The 21,734-nt window shown below is 40.2% G+C and overlaps 1 pseudogene; it reads right to left on the bottom strand.

Moving 5' to 3' along the window:
- Positions 1–15,638: 15,638 nt before the first annotated feature.
- LOC132650009 (E3 ubiquitin-protein ligase Arkadia-like) lies at positions 15,639–21,221 on the bottom strand (annotated as a pseudogene).
- Positions 21,222–21,734: the final 513 nt, after the last annotated feature.

Raw genomic sequence — 21,734 nt, 5'->3', positions numbered from 1 at the left:
CCTCCTCATAATCATAGTTCTAAGGTCATCTTCTTTAATTTCACTTACGTTAGGGTGTGCATTGCTACTTGTCCCTGGATAACTGGGTCCTGGTAATGCCATATTGCTTTGGCTTTTGTTGGTTGTGTTTTTACGATGACCTCTACCCATGTAGTAGTCTTATGTATTGGCTGTTAGTTTCTGATACCTGCTGGAATCCTTGCATGAGGAGAGTCCCCTTGGCAGGAAGATTGTTGTTCCTGAAGGAGGCCTCCTCAACTTTTTGGGTATGGTCCCTGAATGGCCAGTGATTCTCAGGGAGTTTCCACAGCTCATTTCAGGAGTATGGACCTGTGGGGTAACTGGGGTCATTGATAGACAGTATGGCTCTCCTCTTACGAGGAGAAGTCCTGGAGACGGGTACCCTGCCGCTGGGTTTATTTCTTTGAATTTATTGAACTGCTTCTGCTCTTCTTATACTGTGTTTTTCCCTGTTGAAGAGCTAGGGAGCCTCACATGGTGGTCAGTTTAGCTAGGGAAACAGGTTGTGCTTTGATGCATTGTCTGGTGATTGATCCAGTAGATCCCAGGCTTCTGTAGGTCTGAGGTTGGAGCTCTGTGCTCCAGTATCCCAGCAGTAATCAGTGGCAGGGGAGGGCAACACTCCAGAATGCAGCAGGAGGCTAAAGCCTGGAGCCTGCAGGAACTCAGGAAAGTTTCAGGGATTAGCTGGATTTCCTGAGGTTGTACCTCATATTTCCCCCACAGTGGGGTTTCATCCCCAAAGGGAGACTCAGTCTGTGGTGTTTTGCCGTCCATAGTTCAGTCTGTAATGGTGAGTAGACCACGAAGGGGCAGATGGGTGGCTCTGTGATGGCAACTGGGTGCCTTGGGAACCCAGGAACATTCCCTGAGAACATTTTTTGCTGGTGGTAGTGGAACATCTGCTAAGTGTCCTGAGGTTGGACCTGATGTTTCCTTTACCATGGAGTTTCCTCCCAACAGGTAAACCCAGTCTCTGATTTTTTGAGGGTCCACAATTCTGTCTGGGACAGTGAATCTAGCTTGTGGTTCTGGGCTGGCAGCTGAGTACCGGGCTGAGTTCGGGACCTATTCCAGGTATCTGGGTTACCTGAGGTTGGCCACAATTGCTTCCCTGACTGTGGAGTTTTCTCTCAACTGGAATACCCAGTTTCTGGTGTTGTTGAGCACACATTTCAGTCTTGGAAGGTGATCAGAGCACCCATTCCTGTGGCTCTGGCCTGGAGACCAAGCATCTGCCTGGACCAGGAACTTTTCCAGGGTTTACCTGGGTTACCTGTGAATGGACCCCATTTCTCCCCACACTGTGAGGTTTCCTCTCACCTGGGAAACACAATCACTGGTGTTTTAGGGTCCAGAGTTCAATCTGTTGGTCCCCCTTCAGTCACTCCTGTCCTGCTTATCAGACACAGTGCCCTCTTGGCACTGCCATCTTAGATCCCCAATAATCGGCTCTGAACTTTTCTAATAGAAATGGTCCCATTGAGTTGGGGGGAGCCTACACTGGAATAACCCATTATTAATTTACAGAGCTTCTATTAGTCCCTTTATTGGTTATTTCTCTGTTGCTGTGATAAAAATGCCAGGAGCAAAGTTACTTACGAAGAAAGCTTATTGAGGCTTACAGTTCCAGATAGATAAGAGTCCAGCAAGGCAGAGCACAGGCACAGCCACAAAGAGCACACAGGGCAGCAGGAAAACAAAACTGATAGCTCACATCTTGTATTGGGAGTCTGAAGCAGAGAGCAAACTAGAAGGAGGGTAATGCTTTAAGCTCTCAAAGCCTGTTCTCAATGATGAAATTTACTTCCTTTAGCAAATCCATTCCTTCTAAACTTTCCCAAACAGTGCTACCAACTGGAGACAAAATGTTCAAATATCAGAACCTACAGGGGACATTTTGTATTCACACCACCACAGTCAGTGCTGATATCAGTCAAGATAATTGAAACACATTTTAATTTAACAATTATATATGATGCAATTGCTCATATTTCACTTGACATGTACCATATTATCTTTTGAATTCTTAAGGAATTATATTCAATGGCAAAAGAGGAGGCTTAACCAAACAAAACAGGCTCTGTGTGCTGAAAACAAGAATAGCGAGTCAGCATGGCTTGCATGCAGGTCCAATGGAATGGCTACCTCAGTGCAGCCTTGCCAGGCCACAGAGGATGGCAATGAAATCAGTTCTGATGAAACCTGATAGGTTAGGGTCAAATAGAAGTAGAGGAAGACCTCACATATCTGTGATCTAAGAAAGTTGCATATGGAAGAAAAGGGAGAGAGGGTGGACTTGGGAGGAGCTGAGGGAGGGAGACACAGCCAGGATACAAAGTGAATAAATTGTAATAAATGATAATAGTAAAATAATTTTTAAAAGAATAGAAATGACATGCTCTTCTCTGGGTCCAAAGCTGCTGACCCTGAGTCCAGTGCTTAGCCTCACATCCTGAGCGTAACATTTTACCTTTTTATGGTATCCAACCATGATTGGAGAAAATGTCCTGCTTCAATGGCCGTAAAGGCCTGAATGATCATGGCTGCATCACACTGTTGTGAGACTCTAATCTTGCATATATACCACAGGCGAACCAAGGAGACCAACACCAGAAGGCCTGCTAACGCTCCCATGCCTGCCCATTCCTTCAGATGATTCATGGCTGCAGCAATCCATGATGATAATCCTGTGGCTATTCCTGCGTCCACTCTGGTAGAATTTACTGTGACAATGGCCACTCTCAGCTGCTCCATCATAGTTTCGAATTCTCCAGAGCATGTCTGGTTGCATGCGGGTTGATGCCCCAGGTCCCGCCTCTGAGAAAAAGGTATCGGACAGGTCTGATGCTCTTTGGGTGGATGACACCTAAATGAACATCGGTACAAAGTCCCAATTTATTTCTAATATCAGAGATCAGACCTCTACTCTTGCCTGATGCGTCTAAAACAAAAAGGGGGAACTGTAGAGAGCTGCGGAATGCTATGCCTTAAAGATGGAGCTGGTTTCCGCCTTCCACCTTCCCGATGGTGAGTGCTCTCTGTCACGAACCATTCCACATTTGGCTAAGGCTGAGGATCTGGCTTGCTTCCATGTATGTGGACCTATTTGCATTGCCCACGTGGCACGCCTGGGTTGGCTACCCAGAGGCTATTTAAGCTGTGGGCTGGCTTTCCCCAGGGTCCGAGGATTGTTCAAGGTTCCTGAATAAACTGCATTGAAAAAAAAAAAAAAGAATAGAAATGATATGTGTAAGTTTGTAACATGGGTTTCTATGGAAGATTAAAAAATAAATAAAATAATGTGAAATATTTCTGTAAAACTAACTTTAATCACACATGTGTGTAAATTTATATATTTTCTATGAATTTTGTTTCAACTCAAATGATTCAGTGTACTTTATACTTCTAATGTAATGATATGGATAATTAATTATGTGAACTTCTGTTTTAAATATGTGGTATGTTTATGATTTAATGACTCATTTTTACCTGTGAAACCTGTATTTTTACAATTTTTGAAATATTGCTTAATAGAAATATTTATTTACAGTAATAACAAATTATTCCTGTCCTAAAAAAAAACACAAATCCAGAAGTAAATGAAGAAAATGATGGATATATTATAAAGTATAAGAATATTCAACTTATACATCCAATCTAAATTCTAGTTGATTAATATGTGGAGTACATGAACTTTGGTCTAAGAATCTTACATGTGAAACATTTCTAAGAGACTTACAGCAATCTTGATATGTAATGAGTGTCAGCTTGCCTAAGGGGAACTAGAATTTAAGCACAATATTACTTCACACAGAGAATATAGAGTAAAACAGAATCTTCAATAAATATAACTTGCTACACTAACTCCAGAAAGTCTGTATAGCATAAACATATGTTATGCAAGCATAAAATTGTGCAAACAGACGAGAAGACATGTTTCCTACGGGAATCAGCTTCCTGGAAGTCCCTGGCAAAAACACCCTACTGAAATATGACTCGCTCTTATAATCCTGCTCTCTCAAAGGCAAGACTGGAATTGATGAGCTCCCTTTTGCTGTTTCTCTATTATTCTTTAAACAGTACAATTAACTACTCAAGGAAACATTTCTAATAGATCTCTAATAGCTTTAGCAAATAAGAGTAGAAGGAAAATAAAATTTTAGGAGAGGTAATAAATCAGATTCAGCATCAGGAATTGCTTGTGGAAAAACCAAACATTGTAGGTAGTAAAAGGACAAGAGTTTTAGGGCTTTCTAAAGAAAATGTTTAATCAGGATCTGTTAGGATAAATGCTCTGGATATTCCCACTGCAATAACGCTACTACAAAACCATTGCCTAACACAGGTATTTATGATGAGGCAGAAAGAAGATAGGCAAACATAGGAAGTCAAAAAGTTTTGTATTATACTATAAGTTTTACGGACAGCTAACTCAAGCATCTTATCTCTAAGAAAAGATTGTATACCCTCAGCAAGCCAAACAGTGCTTACCTCCAGGGGGGTTATAAATCTTTAGCCGACCTAGTTTGGAGGATTATTAACAACCCCTAATTAACTAACAATAAACCTCGTAAACAGACCATAAGTTTTACAAGCCCCTGGCCCTCTACTCGCTAAATTGACAAACAAGTCACTAGTTCTATGTTTGCTCTGCTTAAGAGGCTGTTAGGCCAAGATTTTTTTTGTAGCCACTGCTTCTACCAGGTTACTATTTCAGTTAAAATATAAACTCTGTAAATGTTCTGGGGGATATGTCAACTTTAAGGTGCTTCTTTGTAAGATTACTATAAAAGTGTTGGCTTGACTTCAGTAAAGCACAGAAGATCCAAACCAATTCCCCCTGGTGTGGTCTCTGTCATTTCGCCTATCTGTGCCTTCCTGATATCTGAATTCTCTGATTTTCCCGCGGACGTGGGGCACCAAAGGGGGCTGGTCCGAGGCAATAACTCTCAAAAAAAAAAATGAAAAAAAAAATTCTGTTTTCTTCCAGGGCTCAGACTACCTTCAGAGACCATGTTTTAATGGAGCAAGTACTCCTCTACAAAGTTAAGCACTTAGGCCTTCAAGTTTGTTTTTGAGACAGGGTCTTGATGGTTGCCCAAGTTGACCTTGCTCTCCTGGGTAGCTAGAACTACAGGTGTATCATCCATTCTGTACACACACAAGTTTGCTTTTGAGACAGGTCTCACTATGTAGTCCTAGCTGGCCTGGAACTCACTATATATTCCAGGATGTCCTTGAACTCAGATCTGCCTGCCTCTGCCTCTCAGTGTTTGGAATAAAAGGATGTGCCACCATATATGGCTAAATAACTACTGATTTTTCACCATAAATAAATTTAACAATTTATTTATAAATAACATCAATGTAAAGATGGAATGATGGGTAAGAAGTTAATTTATAGCTTTAAATTTTTTTCCTAAAACCTGCCAATTTAATTTTATATCTTTAAAAAATAATTTCAAGATTGAATGTAGGATTTTCTTTGTTTAAATCAAGTATTTGCTATTATGAAGGCTTTGAGGATTGCCTATATAAATGCAGATTCTGGCCCTGCTTCACATTAGCTGAAAATCCTGAACCATACCTCCTGAACCTCTTTTGAAAATGGAAGAGGATGGCAGTAATTTTTACCTTAAATCTATTCTGAAAATGAAATAAACAATACATTCAAAGCTCTTAGGACACTTCAGCTCACCTAATAAAGACTTAATAACTATTATCTAGTTTTGCAACTATTCTTAGTATTGCAGTATGTCCTTGTACATACACATATTTGAGAAATCTATTACATATACTATCTTTCTTTAGTATTATATTTAACAGTGGTACATATTATCAACTTATCTACAAATATGTGTTTCTATGTGTATGTGTGTGTGTCACATGTGATGCTGAGGATTGAATCGAGGGTCTTGCACAAGCTAGGCAAGCACATTCTACCACCAAACTGCATCCCCAGGTGTTATGGTGATTTTTTTATTTTATTTGTTTGGGGATAAAGTGTTAAATAGCTCAGGCTCTCACACACTAAGTAGCTGAGATTACGGGTATATACCTCATGTCAAAGGCTGTTATGAGATACTGTTTTTGCTTTTGTTTTTGTTTTTTTTTTTTGTGTGTGTGTGTGTGGTGTGGTGCATAATTCTTGAAAGGCAGAGATAACAAAATTGTGATTTTTTTTTTTTTTTTTTTTATCCCTGGGTGTCCTGGAACTCGATCTGTAGATCAGGCTAACGAATAGTTCTGGCAACTGTAAATGTAATCAAGGTATTCTTAGCTATAATGTGAACTCCAGGCTAGTCATGCTATCCATAAGGCAAGGCTTTGTCTCAGGCTGTTGGGGTAGACAAGTGGGTGTAAGCACCTTGTAATTTAGACTATTAATATTCTCACAGTGCAATGCTAGAATATAAGGTCAGCAGTCACAGGACCAGGAAGGCACACCTGCCTGCTTTTACTGTGTTGTCTTACTGTTTTCTTTTCCTACCACCAGATGTCACTTCTGACTGCAAATATACTTGTCTCTAAGCAAACATACATAAGCCACTTAGCAGTGCTTGAAACAAGGGATGCATATTTTCTATTATGATTGCTTTATTTTTTGTCTAAAACAGGATGGTCCCTTTTGGCCCAGGATTGCCTCAAGCTTAACAGTGTGTTCAGGAAGACCTGCACTCCTGATCCTCTTGACTCAACATCTCAAATCCCCAAGACTGGAATTACAGCCATGTGCCTAGTTTGCAGTCTTTTTATTTCTGCTACTTCTAGTAAGTACAACATAAACATTGTCAAATTTATCTTTAAAATGTGAATAAATAAGCTCAAGTGAGTCTTTCCAAGAAGACAATGCACCAAACAAAACACTAGTGATAATTTATCCTGCCAGGTATTTTTCTAACAGACTAATTTTTTGTACTTCAGTATTAGTGTACTTACTGACACTCCAGTTCCACTGCCATGACTGTACATCAGGGAAAGGTGTGGCTGTGAAATCTGGAAGTGATATCACTTACCCATAATCTCAGCTCTCAGAGGGTGCAGATAGAAAGAATGTCAGGGTCATCCTTGGCTATGTAGCAACTGTAAGGCTAGTCTGGACAACAGGGGACAAATTACTTTCCGAAGGTCACTGAGGACTAGTAGTCTCAGATTTATTGACAAAACCTGTTTATTTAAAATTATACTATACTGTATGAAGAAGTCTTGTTTATTAAAAAGTAAAAAAATAAAACTGCTCCTAAGTTCTAAATCTATACCTATTAAATATATATATCCATCTAACAACATTAGATTTTAGTGATGAATTAGGAAATACTGAGCTAATGATTTTCTCTGCCTGGTATTTGTAATGATCTTCAGATCTTTCCAAGACTTTTTTTTTCTCCATTTTAATCCTCATGTTCCTGGAACAGCAGTTTTTACAACAGTTGAGTAGTGAGCCTCTTGCCTTGGCCCAATCACCCATTAAAATCGTTGCTCTGGGCAGATGAGCATGTGATCTAAGCAACACTGATCAAACACAAGAGATACTGCTGGAGAATATGCAGGGATCAGCATGCTGTTTTTTTGTCTTCTGAATATAGTGGGATGGGAAGCTAAAGCTGCCATCTGCTTTCACAACAATCCTGAATATGAAACCTGCAAAGCTGTAAGAAAGCTGTGACATCACAACATCAGCTGAGCACCTAAAGGTGCCCAGGAGCACTCTGCTCCTAGACTTACTGCTTCACACAGTGTCCTTTCTTTGTTCTGTATCCTGTTATTTCTAACTAGAGCAGAGGTGCCCAACCTTCCTAATGATGTGACCCTTTAATACAGTGTCTCATGTTGTAGTGATCTCCAACTATAAAATTATTTCATTGATATGTTATGGTTGTAAATTTACTATTGTTTGAATCATTGGGCAAATATCTTATATGCAGGATATCTGATATGTGAGCTCTGTGGGGGTTGCAACTTGAGGGCTGAGAACCACTGAATTAGTTTTATGTGTCAGAGACCTACCTGCTATCTGAAGCAACAAAACAAGCATTTTTGTTTTCTCCTTTATTAATCACTTTAAGGCACAAACAGATCCTACCCCATTTGGATTGCCCAGCCTTACCTAGCTCGGCCTTGATGTTGTGCATGTTTCTGATATGAGTTTCAAATATTAAACAGCTTTTGCATATTGGCTAAAATTCAAATGAATCCAGTATAATGGCATTTGCCTGTGATCCTAACAATCAAACCCCAAAACCAGGGGCCAGTAAGATGGCTCAATATATAAACGTACTTGCTGCTACACCTAATGACCTGAGTTTGATCCCTGGGACCCACAGAAAAGGATAAAGCTGACACTACTTGGCTGTACCCCTTTGACCTTCCTGTGTTTGAGTTGACCATGAGTTTGAGTCCAGCTTGGGCTTCGGGGTAAGACTATCTCAAAATAAATAAATAAATAGATAAATAAATAAATAAATAAATAAATGAAATTCAAATGGAAGAAGTATAACAGTACTTACTGTAAGCAAGCTAGAGGAATTCAGGGTTTTCATCCAGTATTTATTCTACAAAAGCTTGAGTAGTTTATGATCCAAAGAGGTTTTGAAATATGAGATTTCTAAGGCATAATATCTACAAAACAAGAGTACACATTTGGCAAGTGAAAAAATGCACTGTTATATTGGATAGAAGTCTTGTCTACACCTAAACAAAATTATATTTTATATTCAATCAGTCATATAGTTGAACAGGTAAAGATAGTGTTTCCTTTGTCTTTAGGTGGTGCTGCTCTAAATATGTCTACTAACAGTTGTTTTATATACATATTTTCCCCTTTTGTAGTACCACAAAATTTCCAAAAGCTAGTAGCAATCAGAATTCCTAATGTCATGTGTAGATTTGTTATCAAGCTCACCAATTCTATAGAACAGGCTGAGCTAAGAGAGCTGCTCTCCAGAGTCAGCTGTAACATTGTTAACTTTTGTAAAACCACTACTGGTGACAGGCAGAGCTCCCAATTGTTCCTGTCTGTAAATAGGCCCTCTTGCTTTTTAAAGATCAGTCTTAGAAGAATTGCTAAGGTGCCTAGAAGAACTTCTGCTTTGAAAGGTAGCTTGCTTTTTGTTTATTTATTCATTCATTCATTCATTTAGGGTTTATTTTTTTGAGTCAGGGTTTCTTGGTGTAGCCTTGGATGCCCTGGATTTTGTAGACCACCCTGACCTTGAACTTATAAAGATCTGCTTGCATCTGCCTCTCTGAGTGCTGGGATTAAGGCATGAGCCACCATGTCTGGCTAATAAATCTTTTTTTTTTTAAGTGGATTAAAATAACTGTTTTTCCCGACTGGTGAGTTTATGTTTAAACAGTTGTTAGAACATATCTATGTGTTTTCAGTGTGAGGAATGTTGGATCCCATGAAACTGGAGCTACAGGCAGGTGTGAGCTGCCATGCTGAATGCTGGGGGTTAAACCCGATTGCTCAGGAAGATCAACCAGTGCTGTTAACCACTGAGTCATCTTCCAGCTCCTTAAGTCAACTTTTTATTCCTCACTCCTGAACCTTGATCAAGAGCCACATTGTGCCAACATGACACAAATTTCCACGTGTTCCCAGGGAAATGGCCTCAGAGTCTGAGTCTTTTCGCCTCCTTTCTGTCTGCTCAAGGGGCTTCCTTTCTAGGTCTCCATCCACCAGTTTCTCTAAACATCCAGTTGTATTTTCATAGCCAGATTTCTCAAACTTCCCTCTCACTGAATCACTGCTCTGCACAAACATCTTCCATGAGTCCCAAGGAACCAGAGGATAAAGGCTAAATTTATTAGCTTTTAATAAAATAAATATTTTCCTCAAATAAGACCACAACATAGCTTTCTGTGTTTTCCTCACACAATTCTGTTCATGCTAATTGTCCATTCAAATCAGTGTACTTTTCTCTTACATATGTGTGTGCACTATGGCACGGGTGTAGAGAGGAAAAATGGTATAACTTTTGAATTTGTTTCCTCTTCTACCCTTATGTCTTTACTTAGGTCCCAGGGGTGGTACTCAGGTCTCAATGCTTTGAACAGCAAATTCTGGCTGACACACCTCACCTCACCAGCCCATTGAAGTCTTTTCTAAGCATTACCTTCAGACTTTTCAGGTAGTTCTAGCTCCAAGTGAATAGTTGAGTTCTTCTACTCTTTAAAGAACATGTTATGTACATGAAAAGGCAGGTGGTCGTGGAGCATGGCTGTAATCCCAACATCTGGGAGGCAGAGGCAGATGGATATCTGATTTTGAAACCAGCCTGATCTACAAAGTTGGTTCCAGGATAGACAGGGCTACACAGAGAAACCTTGTCTTTTTAGTGCTTTACCTATATTCTGTTTTACTCATCCCTATAACTGTGTAAGAAAAGATGTATTATGTGTTCAGTGGCCAAGGAAGCATATTGAGAGGTATAATGAACGCTACATTATGGACCTGGTATCCTCCAAAGGCCATGTATTGAACACTTGAGCTACAGACACAATGGAAGTGGTAGAAATTTAGGCAGTGGGACCTAGTGGGAGGAAGAGAGGTGACTAGGCACAACAGTTTCCTTAAAGCCTCTTTAACTGGCTATGCTTCCCAGCCACCAGGATATGAGAGCCTTTCATTTTAACACACTCTTGCAAAGATGTACTGAGATAGAAACAACCTGACCAAAACTGACTAAAGTCTCAAACCTGACACTTTGAGCAAAAATAAAACTTTCTTTCTCATGAGCTTGTTAGCCCAAGTGTTTTGTCACAGTAACAGAAGCTAACAAAAAGCTGCATAACAAGTAAGAGCAAAGAAAAAAAGTCCTTGCTTGATTCCCAGAACCCACATGCTGGAAGAAGGACACTGACTCTTCCATATTTAATTTTGACCACCTTACATGAGCCCACATATATGTACACAAATACACATACAAAAAATAAACATAAATCAACTTTTAAAAAATGCTATGGCTCCTGCGTATGGTGGCACACTCCTTTAATCCCAGCACTTGGGATGCAGAGACAAGTGGATCTCTATGAGTTGGAGGACAGCCTGGTCTACAAAGCCAGGACAGCCAAATTACACAGTGAAACCCTGTCTCAAAAAAAATAAAAAAAAAAAAACAACAACCAACCAAATAACAATAACAACAACAAAGAAAAATCCAAAAACAAAAAAAACAAACCAAACCTCCCCTAACCTTACATTTTTTTTTTTGATTGTGTGGATGAATGTACTATGTGGAAGTAAGAGGGCAACTGACAGGAATCATTTATCTTTCTCTTGTATGTTCCTGCGGCTTGAACTTAGATTGTTGGATGCTCCAGTGTCCAAATCAGGATAGCACATAGTAATTATACAACAGTGAACTTTTTTTCTGCCTGGCATCAAGGACCTTTATTCACTAAGCCAGCTTGCCATCCCAAAATTGTATATTTTAAGAGCAGCAAACATGTTACTGTCGAGCTGTATTATATGTCTCAATTGTTAATTTTGCTGTGGACTGAGTATCCTATACAATGAAAAAATATTTATGGTTATTTGAAAGATATGAGATACATTAATATAATTACTGATGAATAAACATAAGTAAAAAGAGTAATTATTAACTAAATAATTTGAGCATTGTTCAAAATTATTTTTTTACTGCTATTTCAAAGGTACTGTATATTAGCAAATGTAATTTGTCTGAGTCTTTCTCATGTGTTAAAAAAGTCTTTGACTAAATCATTTCTGAGTTTTGGTTTGGGGGTTGAACCAAGGGACTTGGGAGTGTCAGGCATGCATTCTGTTGTTGTGTTACATCCTTGGCCCTGACATCTGGTCAATTACTCACTGTTTGCAGTGCACACAAAAATCTTTTATTTTATTTAGTGGAACAGTCTGGTACTCAGAAGGTCCTCCATCAGGAGGTTTGTAGCCCTTAAAAAATAAAAAATAAAAAATAAAAACAGAGCCCCTTACCTTACTCTATAGCTTCTTATGGATGAGACCAAAATCTAGAGAGCCAAATAGTAAGTGTCAATATTTTAATAACAGCTGGGCCTCACGCATCCTAATTTCAGTACTTGGGAGACAGAAACCAAAGGACTGCTGATAGTTGTCAGGACAGCATGTAGCCAGCTCCAGGTGAGTGTAGGCTATACAGAGTGTGATTTTATCTTAAAAGCAAAACCAAACCAAACACCATTAAAAAACAAAACAACACAATGCTTCTCCTCAACTCTGAAGCCATTAGCTGCGCTAGGCAGGGTTTGGCCTACAGTTTCATTTCTCTTTTTTTAACTGCTGTGTACCTGTGCTAATAATATCAATTTCTGACTACAGGATTACTTCAGGGAAAGAAATGGATTCAGCTTGTTTCTCTAGTTCTCATCAAGTTGTCACTGATACACAAACATTTCTAAATAAATAAAATGCTTTTTCTGGCAAGATTAAGATATAATAAATGTGTTATCTTTTCATTTGAACTGTAGCAGTTTGCAATTTTGTATTTGAAAGTTATTCTACAGTATGAAAAGATATCACACACGTTACATATAGAGTTCAGGGATAGAGTGATTGCCTCGCACACTTATCACTGAAAAAAAGATTGTATAGAAATATGAGAAGCTAAATTTGGATCCCAGAATCCACACAAAGTAGGACTGGTTAGTACTTACAGTCGGGGGAGCTGCAGACAGATTCCACAGAAGCCAGCTGTACAAGCCTGGTAGCTCTTTTACAGTGAAAACTAAAAGAACCTGCCTCAAACAAGGAGGAAGGAGAGGACTGGCACCCAAGGCTGTCTTCTGACCTGCACACCAGTGCCTGTACTCATGAACACATGCCACCCCTGTGGTGACACACATCTTTACTCCCAGTGCTTCAGAGGTAAGTAATTTCATGGCTAGTATAAACTACCTGAGACTTGTGACTGTCCTGCATATCCTCTCCATCCAAATTACCTTTGGATATGTCCAAAGGGTATCAAGATTCACTTTTCCTGCAGATATTGTTCTGGTTGGGTTAATCTAGAAGAGATATATGCTTAATATTGGTCAACATAAAACATATGTTCCAGTGAGTCAACATCAGAAACCTCAAACAAACAAGTAAATATAGCACTACATACTCATAAACTAAACTAACAATCTGAAAAAGATAACCAAAATAATAAGAAAAGTTCAATAAAATAGGAATACCAATTAGACTTAGTTACCTTATCACCAAAGAGTTTTTATTTAGTATTATTTAAGCTGTGCATGTTACTTGGCAAGAATATGTCTTTAAAACAAACAAACAAATTATCTGAGAAACTACACTCCGTACCCACCTCTTTAATAGATGAAGGACTGTTAGTCTCTTCCTAAAAATCCCAGATTGCATCTAAAGCACCCTGGACATGAAAGAAGACAGGTTCTGGCCATTTCTGCTTCTCCAATTCAGTCAACCCCGATTATATGACTATGCAGAGCCGGAAAGCTGACATGGGTTCTATGAATTACCCTCATGACACAGGAGCGGAGTGTAAGGTACAGGAGGATTAGGACAGCAGAGCTTCATCCTTTATGACATTGTTTTAATTTTTCAGTATTCTTCCTTTAGCAAATCTTTCTGAAGAACTTGCCAGCATGGTTACAGGTAAACTGATTTTCAAAATTCACTGAACTACTAAGTGTGGGATTCAATAAAAAATACTTCGAGTGCCACTGATTCTTTGATCTGTGGCCTTTTACATAGGACATCATTCTGACTATAGGGATGAACTTTATACAGGCATGAGAATCAGTTGCTCCAGTTCAAGCTTTGCTTATGTGGAAGACTTTATTCTAAATAGAGGTATAGATATTACTGGAAACTAATTTTTTTTCTATTATATTTTGCTTTATTGAAAAAGTAAAGCATCTGAAATTGTGCTCCTGAAATTCAGATGTTGTCTTGTGATATTTAAACAATAAATGGATGATTTCCCCTTAAAAGATAATAATAAAAAAAAGCTGGATGTGGTGGAATATGCCAATAACCCAAGCACTCAAGGAGAGTCAGGAGGATCTCTGGGAGTTCAAGGACACTCTGGTCTACATATCCGGTTCTAGGATAGACAGAGCTACATAATAGAGAGACCCTGTGCCAAAAGCAGTAGCAAAACCAAACCAAATTAAACCCCAACCAAACTTATGTAAGCTGGAGAGACAGCTCATTAATTAAGGGTACTTGCTGCTCTGGCAGAAAGACAAGGGTTTTGTTCCTTGCATCTACACGGTGGCCTCTAATCACCCCTAGGGCATAGAATGGCTTCTTCTAGCCACTACAGGCAATATGCACATGTTTGGTGCACACAGGTAACATGGAAACACTCAAAACAGATAAAATTTTAGAATATTTACTAAAGCTAGAGGACTGAGGATATAGCTTAGCATTAGAGAGAACTCTTAAATAGCATATGAAAGCCTAGCACCATAAAAATAAAATGAAAATGAAAAAAAAAAAAGTGGAACCACTAGGATGGCCCCTTGATAAAAGTGATTGCTACCAAGCAGGAGGACCAGAATTTAGTCCCCAAATCCAAAGTGGTGGAAGGAGAGAACTGACTCCAGCAAGCTATCACCTCCATTCATGGATCATAGCATGTGCATATCTCTCCCACAGCTCCTGATACAAACATACAAAAACGAAGACAAAGTAACTTTAAAACTGAAATTTAAAAAAAAAAAAAAAAGCTAAAACTCAGATGTGTTGGTGTACACTTATAGTCCTAGCACAATGAGCACAGAGTAGGAAAGTCAGGAGACCAGTTCAGTTAAACAAGGAGGTAAAGGCCAGCCTGGAACACATGAGACCCTAATTCATTCATTAGTTTATTTATTTTTATGTTATGTATGACTGCTTGAATATATGTCTTGTCTGGTGTCCTTGAGGTCACAGGAAGGCTTTGGATATCCTGGACCTTGAGTAAAAGATGGTTGTGAGCCTTCATGTGGGTAGTAAGAATCAAACCAGGTTTCTTTGCTACAGAGACACTTTGTACTTACTGCCACTGCCACAAATAGTTCCTGGAAGTGCTGGTTAAGCATCTGTGTATTAACATCAATCCTGGAGAGCCAGCAGCTGTAACCAGTGTGGCTGTGGTACCTGCAAATTGTATTTTCAAGGTGGTCAACCTAACACATGAAAGAAAAAGCTTTCTTGAGGTATGGTTTAATCTCAGATATTGTCATTTACAGGTTTTATGAAGCACTGTGGTCCAGTAACAGTGTGAAGAATATGTTGCTTTCATGCTAAGGAATTTCTGAATAGACTTACATGCACACAAGTGTAAAATTATCAAGGTACAAGAACAAGGCTATCCACTATTCTTCCTGTACCTTTCTCCTCATCTATCTCCTTCACAGCCCAGACATTATCACTCTAATATCTTATACACCTTCACAGAGATATTCTGTAGATGAACAAATACATCTGCACATAGCTGCATACCACATACAAGATTTTATACTTAAAACAAATTGAACAGATAATTCTGGAACTTGTTCTATGTAAGAATATAGGTAGCTTAAGGAACAACAACAACAAAACCCCTGGCTATATATCCCATTAGTAGATGCACTCTATTAGAGAATAGTTAATTCTTAAATTAACTACATCCCGAGGGTGCTCCACTATTGGCATTTCCTAATCTTTCTTCCAGATGAATCAGTTCCTCAAAATTGCCTCTGAAAGGACCTCTGAATGACATTCTATCCAGTCCTGAGGAAATGTAGCAGATGTGAGGATAGCCTGTCATGTCAGGGACCATTAAAGAAAGTGCTCCTAACTGTAGGTGATGAAGTCGAGGTGGGACACGGTAATAGGCCAAGTGAGGGTGAAGAGTGTCAGGCATGTAGGTAGCTGCAGTCACTCCAGCTTCAATCCCCAGTTCCCAGGCAGTTCTCTCTGGAGCATGGAGATGATGTGAGGATATGGTTTTAGGCACATGAATATGATGCCCATGGCTATAGTTTGGGTGCATGCATCCTATGTGGATGGGGCGGGGGGCATTCATGTGCCCTCTTTGGATGTGGCATCATCCACCTCCTCTGAACTTCCATCCTTTTCATCAATTCATGAGGGTACAGCCTCTGGGATAGAGGGGCTAGGGCTGGAATATGGTGTGAAATTGGCTGGTGAGCAGGAGGAAGATGCTGAAGGATAGGTGTACCAGTACTGCCTAAATGACTTGGCGGCAGGGATGCCACAAGGTGAGATGCTGCATGAGAAGATATCTAAGAATGGAAAGCATGTATAGGATGTGGAATAACATAAGCCACTTGAGGGGAAGGCTGAGTCTGAGGAGGGATATTTCCATAAGAGTGAGGGCCAGAAGAGGCTTGATGGTGCAGTGGTCTTGTCAAGGAAGCATAAGGAGGTGGCATACAATGTTGACATAATGAGAGAGAAGGCTGTGGAGGTCGCTGGGGCTAGGGCTCAAGCTGCACAACCATGCTGGAGCCATAGCCATTTATTGATAAAGGCTGAGTTGGAGCTGCAGTAGACTCCTGATGGTCAAAGACTACAGTCCAGGAAGAAGAAACAGGGCAGCAAGGGTCAAAGGCAGATGCACCACGGAAACCCCCACTACCATGAGTCCTGAGAACACTGTTGCTCAGATCAACTGGTAATGTCTGGTCATAGTAGCTGGAACCAGAGCTGCTATTTGCTGCACAAGGTGCCTGTACTTGAGGAGGTCTTTCCACAGGGCAAGCAGGGACACTGAAAGAAGGAGAAACTGGGACAGATGGATGGGGAGTATGGTGGTGGTGGTAATGATTCTGAAAATGGTGGCCATGCTGCTAAAAAAAAAAAAAAAAAAAAACAAAACAAAAAAAAAAAAAAAAAAAAAAAAAACAAAACTTGAGTGTGTATGTGCTAATGCATGGTGACTCTGTGGTGTGTCCCTCTGCATGGTGAGTGCTGGGGGCAGCAAGAAGGTAGCCTTGGCATTGCGGAGGGCCAGTTTTCGAGACAGCACTAGATTCATTTTTTCTTAAGTCATCTCCCACAGAAGAACCAGCCGCACTATTGCTTGTAAGAGTAGCTGAAGTCTCTGACACTGTGGAAGGCTGGCCACTGGCCACAGCTGAAGTAGTATCAGAGGCTTGCTCAGAGGTAGATGGATTTGAATTGTTAATGGAAACGCTAGTAGTTTATGATTCCATTCTAGGAGAAGTAGTTGGTACTACAGTAGGTTCATCATCAACAGTAAGGTCCACAACTTCTGCTGCATTCTGCCTCAGGGGCTGTATAACAGTAGAGACCCTACTGCGGTTTCAAGGCTCCTGTGACCGCCCTGTATGAAAACTTGAATTTTGGCTCCAGGGAGGTCTGGTGAGCCCAAGGGTTGAACGAGACCAATAGCTTTCTCCAACTGTAACAATCTTCACTTGACTGTCAGTTAAGGTAACATTAGGAAGCTTCTATCACCACAACATCTTCATCAATACTTCCTGAGGGGATAGCAGGGTTGCTGGGGTTCTCACTGGCAGACGCACACAGGTCCTCTTCTCCATCCATGGAGGAGCTGGAAGAGGAGTCGCTGCTGAGGTCATTCTCACTGGAGCTACTGGAGCTGGGGAGGAGCGCATACTTCCTATGGGCCAGCACCTCCCACTTCTTCCTATGCACTAGCAGCCTCTCCTTCTGCTTCTGTGTCCTCTGTGAGGAGCTACTCTTTACCAGACTCTTTCTGCATGGGAGACTCCTTAATGTGCTACCGTGAAAACAAGGTCTTTTCATCAACAAGCCTGACACAGACTCTGTCTCAGTCCGAGGCCACTTTTGGGACCTTGCACTATGACTTCTGTTTTTAACACTAAGATCAGTCTGGGAATGTCTCACTGAGACTTCTTTATATTCATCTGAAGTCACAGTATCAGAGTCTCCAAAATGGAGACGAGATAAGGGAGAAGACAGACAGTCACTGAAGGAAGAGTCATTATCCTCATCACTTGGTGTCTCTGTATTCTGCCTCAACCCTAGGAGTACATGCCACTATGTTCAGCCATCAGAGCAACAAGACAAGGGACACAGGTTAGAGGTGTTAAGAATGTTTCCTATATGAGTACAGATTCACCCATTCACTTCCAGCACATATGTCCAGCAGTTTGGGAAGTTATCAGAATCAGAACTGGCATTAGAAAATTAGCCCACAATCCCATAGGATATGACTTTTATCAGCTAGAGTTCAAAATGTAGTTTGCTTTGCCTTTACTTAGACTTCATTAATTCAAAAGTTACTGAGGTCAATATTTTCTCCCCTTCCCTGAGGATATTTCAAAAGTTACTGAGGTCAATACTTTCTCCCCTTCCCAGAGGATATTTCAAATATGTTATGAAATGAATATTATTTTATCAAGTTGGGTTTACATCTACAATCTCAGCACTTGGGAGTTAGAGGCAGAAAATTAGGAATTCAAAGTTGCTTTCATCTACACATAGTGACTTCAAGGAAAGCCGCTGCTACATGAGACCCTGTCACAGTGGTTCTCAACCTTCCTAATTCTGAGACACTTTAACAGAGTTCCTCATGTTGTGGTGAATCCCAACCATAAAATTATTTCATTGCTGTATGTTAAAGGTATTTTTGTTACATTTATGAATCATAATGTAAATATACAGGTTATCTAATATGTGGCTTCTGTGAAAGACTCATTTGACCCCCAAAGGGGTTGTGACTCACAGTTTGAGAGCTGCTGCCCATCAAAAAGTACAAAGGAGAAATTGAGTGGAGAGGACAAAGAAAATGAGAAAGGGTAGAAGGTGCCTAGATTATTTTGTCAAGCTGGGCCTGGTAGTGTTGACCTGTCACCAAGCTACTTAATGTACTGAAGGAGGCAGCTTGAAAATCAATGACTACATGGGCAACTTATATAGACCCTGTCTCAAAAAATTAAAACAGGCTAGGAATATAGCACAGCAGTAAGCCGTTTAGCCAAAATTCATTGAAACGCTACTTAAAAAACCAAAAACACATTCTGCATTCCAGCCTGGAGTTTTTACCTGTCTCCTAAATGATTTTTATTTATTTATTTATTTATTTATTTATTTATTTATTTATTTATTTTTCAATGCAGTTTATTCAGGAACATTGAACAATCCTCAGACCCTGGGGAAAGCCAGCCCACAGCTTAAATAACCTCTGGGTAGCCAACCCAGGCGTGCCACGTGGGCAATGCAGATAGGTCCACATACATGGAAGCAAGCCAGATCCTTGGCCTTAGCCAAATATGGAGTTGTTCGTGACAGAGAGCACTCACCATCGGGAAGGTGGAAGGCAGAAACCAGCTCCATCTTTAAGGCATAGCATTCCGCAGCTCTCTACAGTTCCCCCTTTTTGTTTTAGACGCATCAGGCAAGAGTAGAGGTCTGATCTCTGATATTAGAAATAAATTGGGACTTTGTACCGATGTTCATTTAGGTGTCATCCACCCAAAGAGCATCAGACCCGTCTGATACCTTTTTCTCAGAGGCGGGACCTGGGGCATCAACCCGCATGCAATCAGACATGCTCTTCTCTGGGTCCAAAGCGGCTGACCCTGAGTGCAGTGCTTAGCCTCGCATCCTGAGCATAACATTTTAGCTTTTTATGGTATCCAACCATGCTTGGGGAGAATGTCCTGCTTCAATGGCTGTAAAGGCCTGAATGATCAAGGCTGCATCACACTGTTGTGAGACTCTAATCTTGCATATATACCACAGGCAAACCAAGGAGACCAACACCAGAAGGCCTGCTAACACTCCCATGCCTGCCCATTCCTTCAGATGATTCATGGCTGCAGCAATCCATGTTGATAATCCTGTGGCTAGTCCTGCGTCCACTCTGGTAGAATTTACTGTGACAATGGCCACTCTCAGCTGCTCCATCGTAGTATCGAATTCTCCAGTCCAATTACCTAAAATATAGCTCGACAATTGTTTAGACAGATTTGCAGCACAGGAAAAATTCTCATGTTGTATGCTAGTGACACACAGTCCAGCATACTTTCATTGACATCCAGGTTGATCCTAAATGATTTTTTATATTTGTGTTCATTACGGTTCTTGGTATTATAAAGTTCTATTGTTTGCCTAAGACACAATGCCATGTATCCACAACTACAGTACCACAAGCACACAAGATATTTTTACTGTCTGAAAATACCCTCTATACTTAGTCTATTTGATCCCATTCCTTGGACAACCACATTTTTTCACTACCTCTACTCTTTTACCCTTTCTACTTAGTCCTTTTAGACAGGTTGCCTTCACTTAGGAATATGGAGTTCAAATTTGACATATCTGCATGACATGATGGCTCACTTCATTAGTCATTGATCATATCCCATTACATCAAACTTCCTGGGTGTCTTGATCCCATCTGTCACTAATTACTGAAAGATATCTTGGTTGCTACCACTTTAAAGATCATCAGTAAATTTGTTGCAAACATTGACCAGCAGAGAAGGTTTAGGTATTCAGATGAGCTAGGTGAATATTTGGATATACTGCTAATGGGAAGTAGGATAAACATATAGTTAGCTGTGTTAGTACAGCCAACCATCTCCAAAGTGGCGATACCATTGTGCATCCCCACTAACAATAATTTGCGCTTTTGTTATTAGGTAGCCACACCAACACCTGGCACACTCTCAGGTTATGGTTAAAAATTAGCCATTCTAACATGTGTATTTCCTGTTTGGGGTTTGGGGTTGGTTTTGTTTTTAAAGGGGCTTTTCATTTCCATTAAGTAGGTGTCAAGAACTCATCTTCAAGAAAAATCTAAGGCTGCAGAGTCAGACATGTGCAATGCTAGCACAAACAACAATGGGGACTGACCTAGTCTTGCAGATCATTAGAACTTTGACAGCTGTGTTTTTACAAAGTTCCACACTCCTAAGTAATTACCCCAGCCTCACCCTCCCAGGGTCCTGTTATTTCTAATGCACAGTTGTATGGAAAACATGGTTTTCTCCACAATGCATTTGTGGCATTGCAGCACAAATGCCTGTTGTCTTCTTATAGAACACACTATCTGAAGACTTCACTTTTACAGTTCATCTAATTCTCTGAATCTTTCCTTGAGATTGTTTTTTTCTTCTTCCAGGACAAGCTTATCTGAGAATCTCTTAAAAGGCCTCACATGCCCTTGATTTCCTTCATAAGCCTGTCCTTCTACCACGCTTACCAGCAAAGCCATGTCCATGGCCTTTTATCAGTATCACAGTCCACTTTCCCTGCTACTACCCTAGCAGTCAATGTGGTAAAAGATCACTGCCATGAGTTCATCACCTGGTTTTTCTCAGTGTTACCTACTTATATTCAGAAAACGTCAGTCAACCTATTTCAGTTATTCTAAAAGGATCATCCACTTCGTCTTCATTCATGTTAAGCTTTTTAAGCTTGGTGAGTTTATTTTGTGAAGAAAATGGGAGGCCATTAGATGTAGTCAAAGTCAGCTCTCCACTCTGCTCTTCCAAGGTGATCCATGTCCACACCAGCCTGACTCACATGGTCTATTTCTCCTCTCCAGGACCTTGTGTTCTGCAAAGATTGCTACTGGTCTTTACCTCATCAGCCCTCAAACTAAGTATCTTTGGCAATTTTTTCTTTAATTTTGCATCACCCTTTGAGAACACAATGTCCCCACAATTTACTCACTTTTATCAAAAAGTACTGTGCCTCCGTGTGATAAACCATTGTCCCTGTCATTACTGTA

The sequence above is a fragment of the Meriones unguiculatus genome, chromosome X (assembly GCF_030254825.1).
Source record: "Meriones unguiculatus strain TT.TT164.6M chromosome X, Bangor_MerUng_6.1, whole genome shotgun sequence".
NCBI lineage: Eukaryota > Metazoa > Chordata > Mammalia > Rodentia > Muridae > Meriones > Meriones unguiculatus.
The sequence above is the reverse complement of the archived record's forward strand: the minus strand, read 5'-3'. Positions and strand labels throughout refer to the sequence as shown.